This window comes from Rhagoletis pomonella, unplaced genomic scaffold (genome assembly GCF_013731165.1).
Source record: "Rhagoletis pomonella isolate Grant_MI unplaced genomic scaffold, Rhpom_1.0 Rhpom_scaffold_00007, whole genome shotgun sequence".
NCBI classification, from domain to species: Eukaryota; Metazoa; Arthropoda; class Insecta; order Diptera; family Tephritidae; genus Rhagoletis; species Rhagoletis pomonella.
Window position 1 is genome coordinate 46,045,241 of NW_023458561.1, and position 12,289 is coordinate 46,057,529.

The window sequence follows — 12,289 nt, forward strand, 5'->3', positions numbered from 1 at the left end:
TTTTTTTATTATCTTTCGTTAATTTTAAATTAGGCCACCACACAGTGTTTGCTATTATTCGCAGAAACATTAAAACATATAAATATACATACATACGTTCATACATATGTATGTACATATGCAAACATACTCCGCTTTTGCTAAGTAGTTGAAGGTCACCAAAAGCACTTTTGCAGCGGCTGTTAGCGCCTAACCTACATGCATTCAAACATATATACATGTGTACATAAGCACATACATAAGCACATACTTGTGGTCAGCTGATTAAGGTAAGTGACATTTTGACCACGTTTGGCTATTTTTCTTTCGTCTATTTAATGTTTAAAATTTTTTTTTATAAAAGTCTGTCGTAATGTACTATTACGGGACCAGCACCACATATTTAAATCCACATTTCCAACTTTGTACAAAACTGATAAAAATGCAACAAATATTGACAATTACACCCAACAATTTTAAACTTTTTATTCAAAATTCTTTGGTATGCAGTTTTATAGCGCATTAAAATTTAGTAGGTTAAAATACAAATCTCAAGATGCTAGAAAATCGCGTTGATTTTTAATATATTTTTTTTTTTCTATACATATAAAAGTAATTGCCGAGCGTACTTAATATGGAAGAAAATTCACAATTTTATAATTTTTGTACAAAGTTTAAATCTGTATTTAAATAGTACTAGTTATGTTATGCGATCGACTTTTTTTTAATTCTAAGCATTAAATAGACATAAGAAAAATAGCCAAAACTAGTCAAAATATCACTTAACTTAATCAGCTGACCACAAGTGTATGTCTGTATGTAGTTATGTGGACCGTGGACATATTTTCGGCGTGACTATCAAAATTCAAATTGAATCAAATCAAAATACAATGCTCTTTATAAATATATGCACATATATGTACATATTTATTTACATGGCTATATATGTGCGTATACATATGTACATACATTAAGTTGGACCTATCTGTTTTACAAAAATTGTAAGTCTAATCTGGACATAGTGTTTTTATTTTATTTTTCCACTAAGTGTGTTATAATATCGATAATACTATTCTGTATTCATAAGGGACTTTTTTGTAAATGAGAGGCAGTTCGTCTTCTCTTTTTATCAAGCATTTATAATTAGCGGAGTATTAGAACGTGATACTTGGGGTCAATGAAATTTGGTAAAATAAAAAATTGTTCTCGAGACAAAAACCCGTTATATCATATCACTCTTACTCAGTGGCGGATTTATCGTACAGGCAACATAGGCTGAAGCCTAGGGCGGCAGAATTAAGGGGCGGCAAAATTTAAGACAGCTAGATTAAAAGAAAAAAATTTATTTGGATTCAGCTGCACTTGAAATTGTGTTTGTGTCTGTAAAATATTATTAATGATTCAACTCATTCAATACAATTCAAAATTAGAATTACGCTGCGAATTTTTCCTTAGTATAGCAGTCGTTGAAATTTCCATGATGTCGAATTTGTTAATTCCGTTATGTATTTCATTATTAACGAACTATATTGATATATATATATATATTTTTTTTTTTTTTTTCGTTAAAAAAGGGCGGCAAGTTATGAATTGCCTAGGGGCGGCAAATATTTAAATCCGCCACTGCTCTTACTCACTTAGATTAATCATAATCCAAACAAAATTAAAAATTATGTTAAGTATGTAGAAACTGCCGCTACCTATTATTCTATGGGCCGATTTCACAGTGCGTAGTTAACTCAGATTCGGCAATTAACTACAGATTTATGTACTGAAAGTCTCTAGTTAACTGCCGATTCTGGGTTAACTTCGCACTGTGAAATTGGACCTATGTTGTGAAAATTTCATAGCTTAAACTACTCAATTTAGACAGAGAGGACCCCAAAGCTCTCATTGGGACACTACTCCCTTCGCTGTCGCTTCAGTAGAATTAATCTCTATCGCTTTTGTGAGTTGGACGCAAGGCGCAGACTACGACACTTGGTTGGGGATACACTTAATATGTTAGAAATTTGGAACAAAATGCCCTTGAAAGTACTAAGCTACATTCCCGAGGGCCCACGGACAATAGATCATTTTAGAGATCGCGGTGCATATGGACCATAACTATAGTAACAGTTGAAGTAAATGAGCGATATTTTAATATCCGGCAGTAAATGGACATCTGAGTGAAATATTGACCTAACCATCTCGGCAGCCAACTCGAAAACACCTTATCTCAGAAAACTTTTCAGGAACCCCCTATTTCAGAATTTGACAGAAGAACAGAGTTCGGTTCAAAAACGCTCTATCTGAGCTTATTTTAAATATGTTTTTACTTGAGATAGGGCGTTTTTGAATCAAATTCCTAGATATGATGTTTTTCAATAAAATTCTGAAGTAGGGCGTTCTTGACAAGCTTTCTGAGATACTTAGGGCATTTTCAAATTGGCTGCCGGGATGGGTCGATCTTCCACTCAGATGTCGAAATGCCGAAGATACATATGTTTAAAAATATAAAAAGACGACACCTACTTTCGGTAAAAAGAACTGAAATAAATTCGAAATTGCCTTGCGAAAATACTCTAAATTCGAAGACTTACTGCGAACTTTTTTTCTGGTATGGTCTAGTGTATATATAGATATAGTAGATTACAAAAAATGCCTACCGCTCTAAACATGAAAAGAAAGAAAGTCATGAAGTCACACACAACCTAATTCGCTTTAAGCGAATAATAGCAGTCATAAGGTTTTTATATAATTAAATTAACTATATATGTATGTAGTAACTCACACTTGTTTGGAGCACAGTACGCAAAAATAAATTTAACAAGCAAAATTACTTTATATATATGTACACACATACAACGAGCGCGATGTGATGGAAACAAACGTCTGATTAGAAAGGTTAAAAAAGTGATAAGTGAATGTGGAGGCGGCACAGTGTAGAAAGCAACTTAACTACTTCATACTTACACGGCGATGAGCTTTCGGCGAGATGTTGGGTGCATACTAGGGTGATCCAAAACAAGTAAAGTCGGAATTTTAATGCTCTCACCCCCTAGGAGTGTTCTATACCGAAAAAAATATATCCCTATTTTTTATTTTGAAATCAAAAAATATTTAGAGGTCGCTCAAAGCGCTCAAAGTTTTCCATGTATTTTATATGGGGAAAAAACAACTTTTCGTAGAAATGCTATAGAATTCTTGAAAATCAATATTTTTCGATCGGAAAACTCTATTCAGGAGACTCCCAATAACAACCATTTTTCAATACCAAAGATTTTTTATTTTTTCCCCCATTGCATTTTCTGACATTTCCTGGGGGTTTTGGCGGACCTATAAAATAAAGTTACCATAAAAAAATAGTCAAATTTATATTTTTTCGGTATAGAACAATCCTAGGGGGGGTGAGAGTATAAAAATCCCGCTTTACTTTTTCGAATGCATATTTGGACCACCCTAGTGTATACTCGATATGCCAAAGCTCTGCGAGGTTTCTTATCAAAATTCTTTTGATGGGTATAAAGTTTTTCTATAAAAATCTTTCAGAATTCAAATATATTTTTTACGACCCAAACAAAAATTTTAACATCACACAATGTCATCAAACTAATTAAGGCTATCTGCAAAACACACAATTGATTTTTGCAATGAGATAAAAAATATAAAATTAGAACAAACAAGTAAGAAAGTCTAAGTTCGGGCGGAGCCGAACATTAAATACCCGGCGCAAGTATTCAATAAATGTTTGTTCACCTTTCCGAAGGCTACCGCTACATGGTAAGCCGGGGTGTATAAATTTTGAGTAAATTAGCGTTCTTAAATTTCGAAATATCGCAGTTTCAAGCATTTCTGAAATTTACCGTTATATGAAAAGCGGCCGTAATTTTAGTCCGATTTCAATAATTTTCAACCTTTTACTTTTATGTGGCAAGCACAATAACCACACCGAGTTTGGTACAAATTGGTAGAACTGTTACCGATATACATATATGTGATTATAAGTGGGCGGTGCCACGCCCATTTTCCAACATTTTACCATAAACGTATTTCTTGGTAAAGAATTGTTGCCAGCATCAACTTTGAATAAATTAGCTTTATTATTTACTGATTTATCGAAGATTTTGTACTTCTCTAAATTACCGTTATATGGGATGTGGGTGTGGTTATTGTCCGATTTTTTACATTTTCGTCCATTTAGTATACTGTACCAAGGCCAACAACTGTGCCAAGTTTGGAAGAAATTGGTGCAGCGGTTACCAAGACATACACATGTAACCATAAGTGGGCGTGGCTACGCCCATTTTCCAAAAATTTATAATATTCTTATTTTTCGTATGAAAATTATTGTAAATATCATTGAGTGAATTATCTTCAGTAGTTCCTAAAATATCGCAGTTTTCGTATTTCTGGAAATTACCGTTATATGGGAAGTGGGCGTGGTTACAGTCCGATTTCGCTTATTTTCAATACCAACCTACCTTGGATTAAGGGAATCCTACATACCAAATTTCGTTGAGATATCTCAATTTTTGCTCGAGTTATCGTGTACGGACGGACGGACGCACAGACGGACAGACATGGCTTAATCGATTTCTCTTTTCATTCTGATCATTTATGCATTTGTCTATATCTATCTCGATTCGTTTTGGCTGTTACAAACAACCGTTATGTGAACAAAATTAATATACCCTTGTGCAGTGTGTATGTTATAACCAGGGAACGGATTTTATGGAAATTGCCTTTTTTTCTGCTAAAGAGATAGAGTATATTCGATTAAGAATGTCCCCTTTCTTTCCCTGATTCCATATATACACATTTGATGTTGCCTTTTTTTGCCTTTTTTAAGATCTTTGCCTTTTTTAAGATATTTGCCTTTTTTTGCCTTTTCTACCTTTAAAAAAGTGATTATAGCATTTAAAATTTTTTTTTTTAAGATTAAAAAGTATACATATGCCCATTCGGCTTATAGAAGTGCAGGGACCTCTTGCCAAATTGGTGTTGGAAAAATTCAAAGCCGTTTTCTCAGCTAACGTTGGCTTGAAGACAATAAGGGGTGTGGATAAAATTGTAAAAGGCGAGGAAAACGCCCTTATTCCTGATAATATGAACGTTTCAAACGTTCCATATTTAAATTGGGCTCCACTTGTATCAACACTTACGTCGAGCGCACATTTAGTACCTTCAAGGCTTTTCTTCGCGAAAATCGAATGAAAATGCTGCCAGAAAACTTCAAAATGCATCTTGTGGTTCAATGTTACTACAACTATGCAGATTAAAGTTTTATCAGTTAGAAACTCGAAAGGATAAAATATTCAAAGATTCAAAGTAGAAATTTTTCATATAATGAAACTAGTTCATAGTTTTTCTCTTTTTGCTTGTAATATAAACATTTCTAAAATAAATGTATTTTTTGATTGTTCTTCGTATTTTCTGTCTTTTTTTAGTGCCTTATTTTGCTTTTTTTGCAATACCTAGTGCCTTTTCCTGCCTTTTTCGTTATTTTATTTTGCCTTTTTTATAGGTTTTTAGGTCCTGAAAATCCGTTCCCTGGTTATAACACACAGTACAAGTACGAGTACAAGGCAACAAAAAAGTTACAATAAAAAGTGAAAAAGATACAATAGAATTAACATAGTATGCAATGCGGTGACAACAACAACTGCAATATGTATGTATGTACAATATACAGTGGTGGTAAAAATATATGGAACTCAGAGTATAATTTTAGAAGGGCAAGCCAATACAAGTTTTTAAGGTAAAAACTTTGTTTCCAATGGTTCAATTTAATAGCTTTGTGCTAAAAGAGTATGTAAATGTCGCAAAACGCTTACATTGTTTCATCAAATGCTCACATTTTCATCAAGAGCGTTAATAATTTATTTGCCAAAACATATGGAACAAAACCCAAAATGCTAAAATTTCATTTTTGTAAATATTTAGTTACAAATTCGCTGGTATCAATGATAGCTTTGTATTGGCGAGGTAATTAAGTTTCTTGTTAAAGAAACTCAAACGAATAACTAGTTACTCGTCATCCAATCCTCTGAAAATAACTCCAAATTTGATGGAGTTTTCAAAGGATATCCTTTGGTCTACAACTTTGCAAAAGTTTGCAATTCATTTGTGATCTGCTATTTGGGCTGAGGGTTTTGACGTTTCGATATTTTTTGAGAGTGAAACATGACTTAACTAGCCCCAACGCTTGTTCGAAGTTTGTTACCGTGTTGGTAAAGACAAAGATAGGGTATCTATTCTTCGTCGCAGGAAATCATAACAACTTCCAAATCTTCTTTGGAGATCCATTAGTATATTAGGCTCATTACTGCAGAGGAAAACCCTTGCCACACATTTTGCTCTCTCCTGCATGCTAGCCCATCTTTGTGAAGTAACGCATTTGAAGTCCTTTTAGATACATTTAGACAGCCCACAAAATCAAAGGCTTTTCTGTACAGTATTAGTTCTGGTACCTCTTTCCCCGTCTCCGAAATTTGGCTTTTTAAATAAGAACTCAGAATGCTGTAGTAAGGTATGCAAATCGCCTTTTTTAATCCCACATTGAATATTGATTACGTTTCGAAGAAAGTTTGCCAATAGTAGATATTGCCAATGAACAGTTGCGCTACTAACAAAAAGAATATGTCTAGGTCAGCAAATGATTGACTAAATGTTCCTGGATCTGCGCTTTGAGTCAAATTTCTGAGCCACTATAGAGGTCGAAGGTTGGCGTGTGGTCATAAGTAGTGCTGCCTCGGTGAATGTTTAAAATGAAGATGGAGAAAGCGTAGCCACGGCAATTGTCTGCTCGGAGCGTGAACTTAATTAATCCAATATCCAGGCAGAATATATGTTTTCGAAGAGCGTTTATGCTATCGCATTAAGCAAATGTACATTTACGCGAGTTCGAAATTGTATGCTTTTGATAAACAGCCGTATTCGAGTTGCTTACTCAGATCCGTATCGAACACGATCAATTCGCACGGAGATGATATTTAATATGTTAAAAACCCTACTGAAAAGGAAAAGAGACATTTAAAGAAAACAAGTAAAAAAGTCTAAGTTCGGGTGGAGCCGAACATAAAATACCCGGCGCAAGTAGTAAATATAGTTTTTCGTCCTTCTGAAAACTGCCGTTACATGGTAAGAAGAGTGGTTTTACACCTATTTCTAACAATTTCGGTAGTATGTTCAGTTAGACATAATGAGATAAACTTATATAGTTAGATGTGGGCGGTATCACGCCCACTTTCCAAAATTCTATAATAATGTTTTTTAAATTTAGAAGTATCGAATATATATATATATATTTTTTAATGTTTGTTACCACTGACCACGTCAAACGGTTTCGATAATTCTTTTCGCATCGGAAAGGTAGGGTCTTAGAGATAGTCCCATATTAATCTCGTTTAGATCCGATCATTGGATCATGAAATATATAAATATATATATTTTTTTCTTTGTATGAAAATTTAAGTCGGTTTTTTTTTGCTAAAAATTACTTGTTATTAGCTTGAGTTAGGTTAGACTTGTTATTAACATTTTACTTTTATGCGGTAAGCAAAATAATCGTACCTAGTTGGGGCGTTGCCCCGCCAATTTTCCAAAATTTTATCATAAATATGTTTTTTGCTAAAGAACTATTGCAAACATCAATTTTGAACAAATTAGCTTCGGTATTTACTGAATTATCGAAGCTTTCGTATTTCTCTAAATTACCGTTATGTGGGATGTGGGCGTGGTTATTGTCCGATTTTAAAAATTTTCAGCCGTTTGGTATGTTGTACCAAGGCTAATAACTGTACCAAGTTTGGGTGTAGCGGTAACCAAGATATACACATGCGATCATAAGTGGGCGTGGCTACGCCCATTTTCCAAAAATTTATTATATTCTTATTTTACGTAAATTTTTGCTCAAGTTATCGTGTACACGGAAAGACGGAAAGACAAATATGGCTAAATTGACTTCTCATTTCATTCTGATCATTTATGTTTACATTTGTCTATAACTATCTCGATTCGTTTTGGCTGTTACAAACAACCGTAATGTAAAAACAAAAATTATAATACCCTTGTGCACAAGTGCGCTCGGGTATAAAAATGCAATACAAAAACTTAAATTGTTTAAACCATAACCGAAAATTTGTCTATGTATGTATATATTCATTTGTCGGTGCTGCCAATTAAAATTGCCTAAATTAATTATGAAACAAAAAAACAGAGTTGATCACAAATTGGTCCAGATTTCTATCAGCATCACATTGATTTTGAATTTGCGTGACTTCTAATCCAAATAATGTAAGATAATAAATGAAAGCTCGTTCGGCGATCACTGAAACTCAGCTATCAACTGTATACTCGAAAAAGCAATCTTGCCACTATTTCTAAAAGCATAAACAGACGGCAGCGTTGATCCGGATCAACTCAGGAATTAACAGCTGTTGATCCGGATTAAGTCCGAGTTAGTCCGGATCAACGCTGCCGTCTCTTTAAGCTTTAATTTAGCTATATTCGAGTCGTGAAATTTTTTGAATATCACAGTTGCTTTTAGCATTTAAATTCTTAATGCAGAAATAGAGTTGCACTTAGTTGCATTTAGGTGATGAATTTTGCATGGATAAATGTGCATTTAGAGTAACATTTAAAGCTAAATGCTAAGTTAGTTTACTTAGATTCAAAGAAATGTATATCCCGATTATTGAGTTCAAATGCCTTATAGAAAATCTCTAATCTCCTGTAAATTTGTTGTCAGCCTTCTTAAGGCATTAAAAATTTGGCGTTCACTTAACCTTTGTGTAGGACCATGCAGGGTTATACGGTGTTTACATGAGGCGATTTTACAGGCAACTTTTAGTTGAAAGCAACAAGAATGGTGTGAAAGCCCTTTCAACTAATCACTTCCAATGAACTTGGGAGGCAGCCAACTTTTGATTCAACTAATGTGAACACCGTTTTAGACCTATGTACATAGTTCAGACTTGCCAAGCGCTATTGAACGCGTTCTACTAGTTTCGGAAATTGTAAAAGACTGAAAATATTGCTAAGAAGCTTTCCAATATAAGTGTACAGGTTGGATATATCAGAGCATTTTCTTTATAATATTGCTATCCAACTAAATTAAAATGGTGTTCAGCACCAATTTACAATATTTAATAAAATTAGCACACATACTTTCCTCTAAATGCTCAAAATACACTCGTGCATACTGCTTAGCGCCTTAGATAAACAGGAGCTAGAAATTTGCACAAATATCGACACGGAAAGTATTGTTTCAGAGTTTTCTTTATGAAAGAAGAGAATGCTTCAAGGCGCTCACAAAAAAATCAATTTAATACGGCCTTGCCTGCGGCCGTTCACGAAAAGTACCTTTTTTGCTTTTAACCTAAGAAACTATTTAACCTAAACATTCGGTTGGAATTTTATTGAAGAAATATTTTTTTCGAACTCTAGATTGCCCGTCATCCCGAACTATAAGGACGCGTCTAATTTTACTGAAATAAAACTCCAATGTGTAATTTAAGAGAGTAAATTGGATACAAAGTAAGGATATTATTTACTGGTTTTTTAAACTAAAGAGTTTACTTTAAAAGCGGCAGTCTCGAAAAACACGTAGAGTTTCATATGTCTTCACCGTGCCTGTTTCAATACTAAAAAAGTGGCGATTTCTAAAGCGAATAGTAGTTTTTGAACATTTCAAAGTGGAATGAGCCGTCTCAATATCGTTCTTTAAAAAATCTATAGAACCAGTACTTCTCCAATAAGCCATTGATAAGGTGAAGAGAGAATTTTAGAAAGGCAAATTTAGTTCCATATATTTTTACCACCACTGTAGTATCTATCTACGGCTTTGTGTACAAAAGTGCAAACACCCAAGCATTCACTGATAGCGACAACAATTTCAATGTCAACGGGTGAATAAAAAATCATATACTATATATATAGTACATATCAGTGTAGAAATAAAAAAAAAACAAATACGCATAAAACGATCAAAAAAGCCGCCGATGCACAGAGGCAAAAATGCAAAACAGAATTAACAAGTGACAATGTGACGATGACAAAGCATAATTAACAGATTTAAGTTTTCGTACGAAATTCGAGCAAACCGCAATTCACTGGCAAGCGAAAACAATTCAAAAATCTTAAAACTTTTAATGCGAATAGCCAATTCCCAAACAAAAACATGGCTATACATACATATATACTAGTACTAATTGGCTATAAAGGCAATGAAAATAAATACTCGCGCAGTTGCAAAAATTCGAAAAAAAATCAAACAAAAGTAAGAACATATTTTACAAAGAAGTAATTTACTATGAAACAATAAGCAGACAATGCCAGCTGTTCTTTGAGACAAACATACATATGTACAAAGAGAATTCAATGTAAAATATGTACATACAAACGTGTATACATTTATGAAAATAAACAAAGCAGGCGAGCAATAAACGCATGAAATAGGCACACTTTGAGGGAGGGGAAGTTGCACTGAGCGAGAGGTGCATATCAGCATCGGAGAACGCGGAAAGAGGCCTGGGTGCGTGAGTTTGCTTAAATATAATAGAAATCTTATTCACTAGGTAGCATTTCAAGCTGAAAGGTGGATGCTTTGCGCCCACTTCTTCTCTTTCTCTCTCTCTCTCGCATTTTCTCGTGCTAAATCTTCAACCAACAGAGCCGACGACATTCACTCGCTAACGCATCGACGGGGTGATGCATTTTAGTGTTGCCATAGCACTGACACTGACAGCTGTTTATTGACAGTTGCGTGATATGAATGTATGGAGAGTGAAAGAGGCAGTGAAAGAGAGCCAAGCTATTAGGCGCAAGCGCCAACAAAATAAAAACAGAAATACAAGCGAAATAAAGAAAACTACTAAAATGACACTAATGAAATGACAACGCTTAGCTACGGACCATAGCTATTGTTGTGGGTGAAATCGTGGTTCATGAAAGTGTAGATCACAATCGTAAAAGCAGCGAATTTCACTTCGACATGTGTTTGGTTTTTGTGTGTGTGAGAAACTCACGCAAATGATGGATATGAGAAAAGTTAGATAGGTACATATATGTGTGTACAATTTATATTTAGGGGATTCACAAGACGTGTTAACCGTCGTAAAATCTTAAGGTTAACATCTTTTTTAATTAAAATGGTTTTAGGGGATTTCTAACTAAACCGAAATTCTGTTAAACTGATAAAGAATATATAATTAGCCAACCCCCCAACCATTTTAACCGCTATTTTACATAAACAAGTGTTAAGCTTAAGATTTTACGACGGTTAACACGTCTTGTGAATCCCCTAATTATGTTTAAACAAATATATGCTATGCAGACTCGTTCGGACTCCATACTAAGAAATAAAAAATTGCCTTTAAAAAAATATATAAATGCATATTTATGTACATATTTTCTACAAAAAATAATAATAATTTTTTCCTTTTCCTAATCGTTTTCCATTTTCAATGCAACAGTATTTTTCCGGCTATGAACTTTCTTTTTGATTAACCTTTTTACAACCCAAAAATTGTCACCAAGTCTAAACTCTTATAAAAGAAACACGAACCAAGTGGACCTGCAGTTAGAACACGGTCTGATTGTAGCTTCTGCCTCTTTAGTTTTAATAAATTTCAAACTGATTCACCCCATATTAGACAGGAAACTTACGTGGAAACCTAATATAGAGGAAAGAGTAAGAGTATACACTTGCAAATAAGTGGTCGGAGTCACCACTCCAAACAAAGCGCTAGAGGGGTTAACAAATTTGTCCCTAATAAGCCTGGTGGGGAAATACGTGGACACCACTTCAGCGCTCAGACTTAAAATTATGGTGCTCTTGAAGGATCGGCGGTTCGGCCACACTTTCATACTTCATACTCTGGGTACTCTGCCCCTAAATAACCTTCGATAGGTTCTTTAAGACGAGAATGGCAAACACCAGGACCATGGAGAAGGGGGAATTAAATTTTTACACGGATGGATCCAAGCTAGATAATAAGGCTGGCTACGGAGTTTTCTCTAAGGAACTAGGACTGAAATTATCCGTACGAATTCCAGACCACTGCAGTACTTATTAGGCAGAAGTTTTAGCTATAAAGGAGATGGCTGTATACCTTGATACGCATGCCGTAACGAAGAGTACGATTATCATCTTCAGGCAAAGCGGCCATTAATTAAATCTATGAACACGGTAATGCTGACATCGAAGGTTGTGCAAGAATACCTAGCAGCTCTAAGCGATATTAGCGCCGTATTCAAGGTCAGCCTCATATGGGTTCCGCGACATAGGATATTGAAAGAAATTGTAGGGCGGATAAGCTATCCAGGA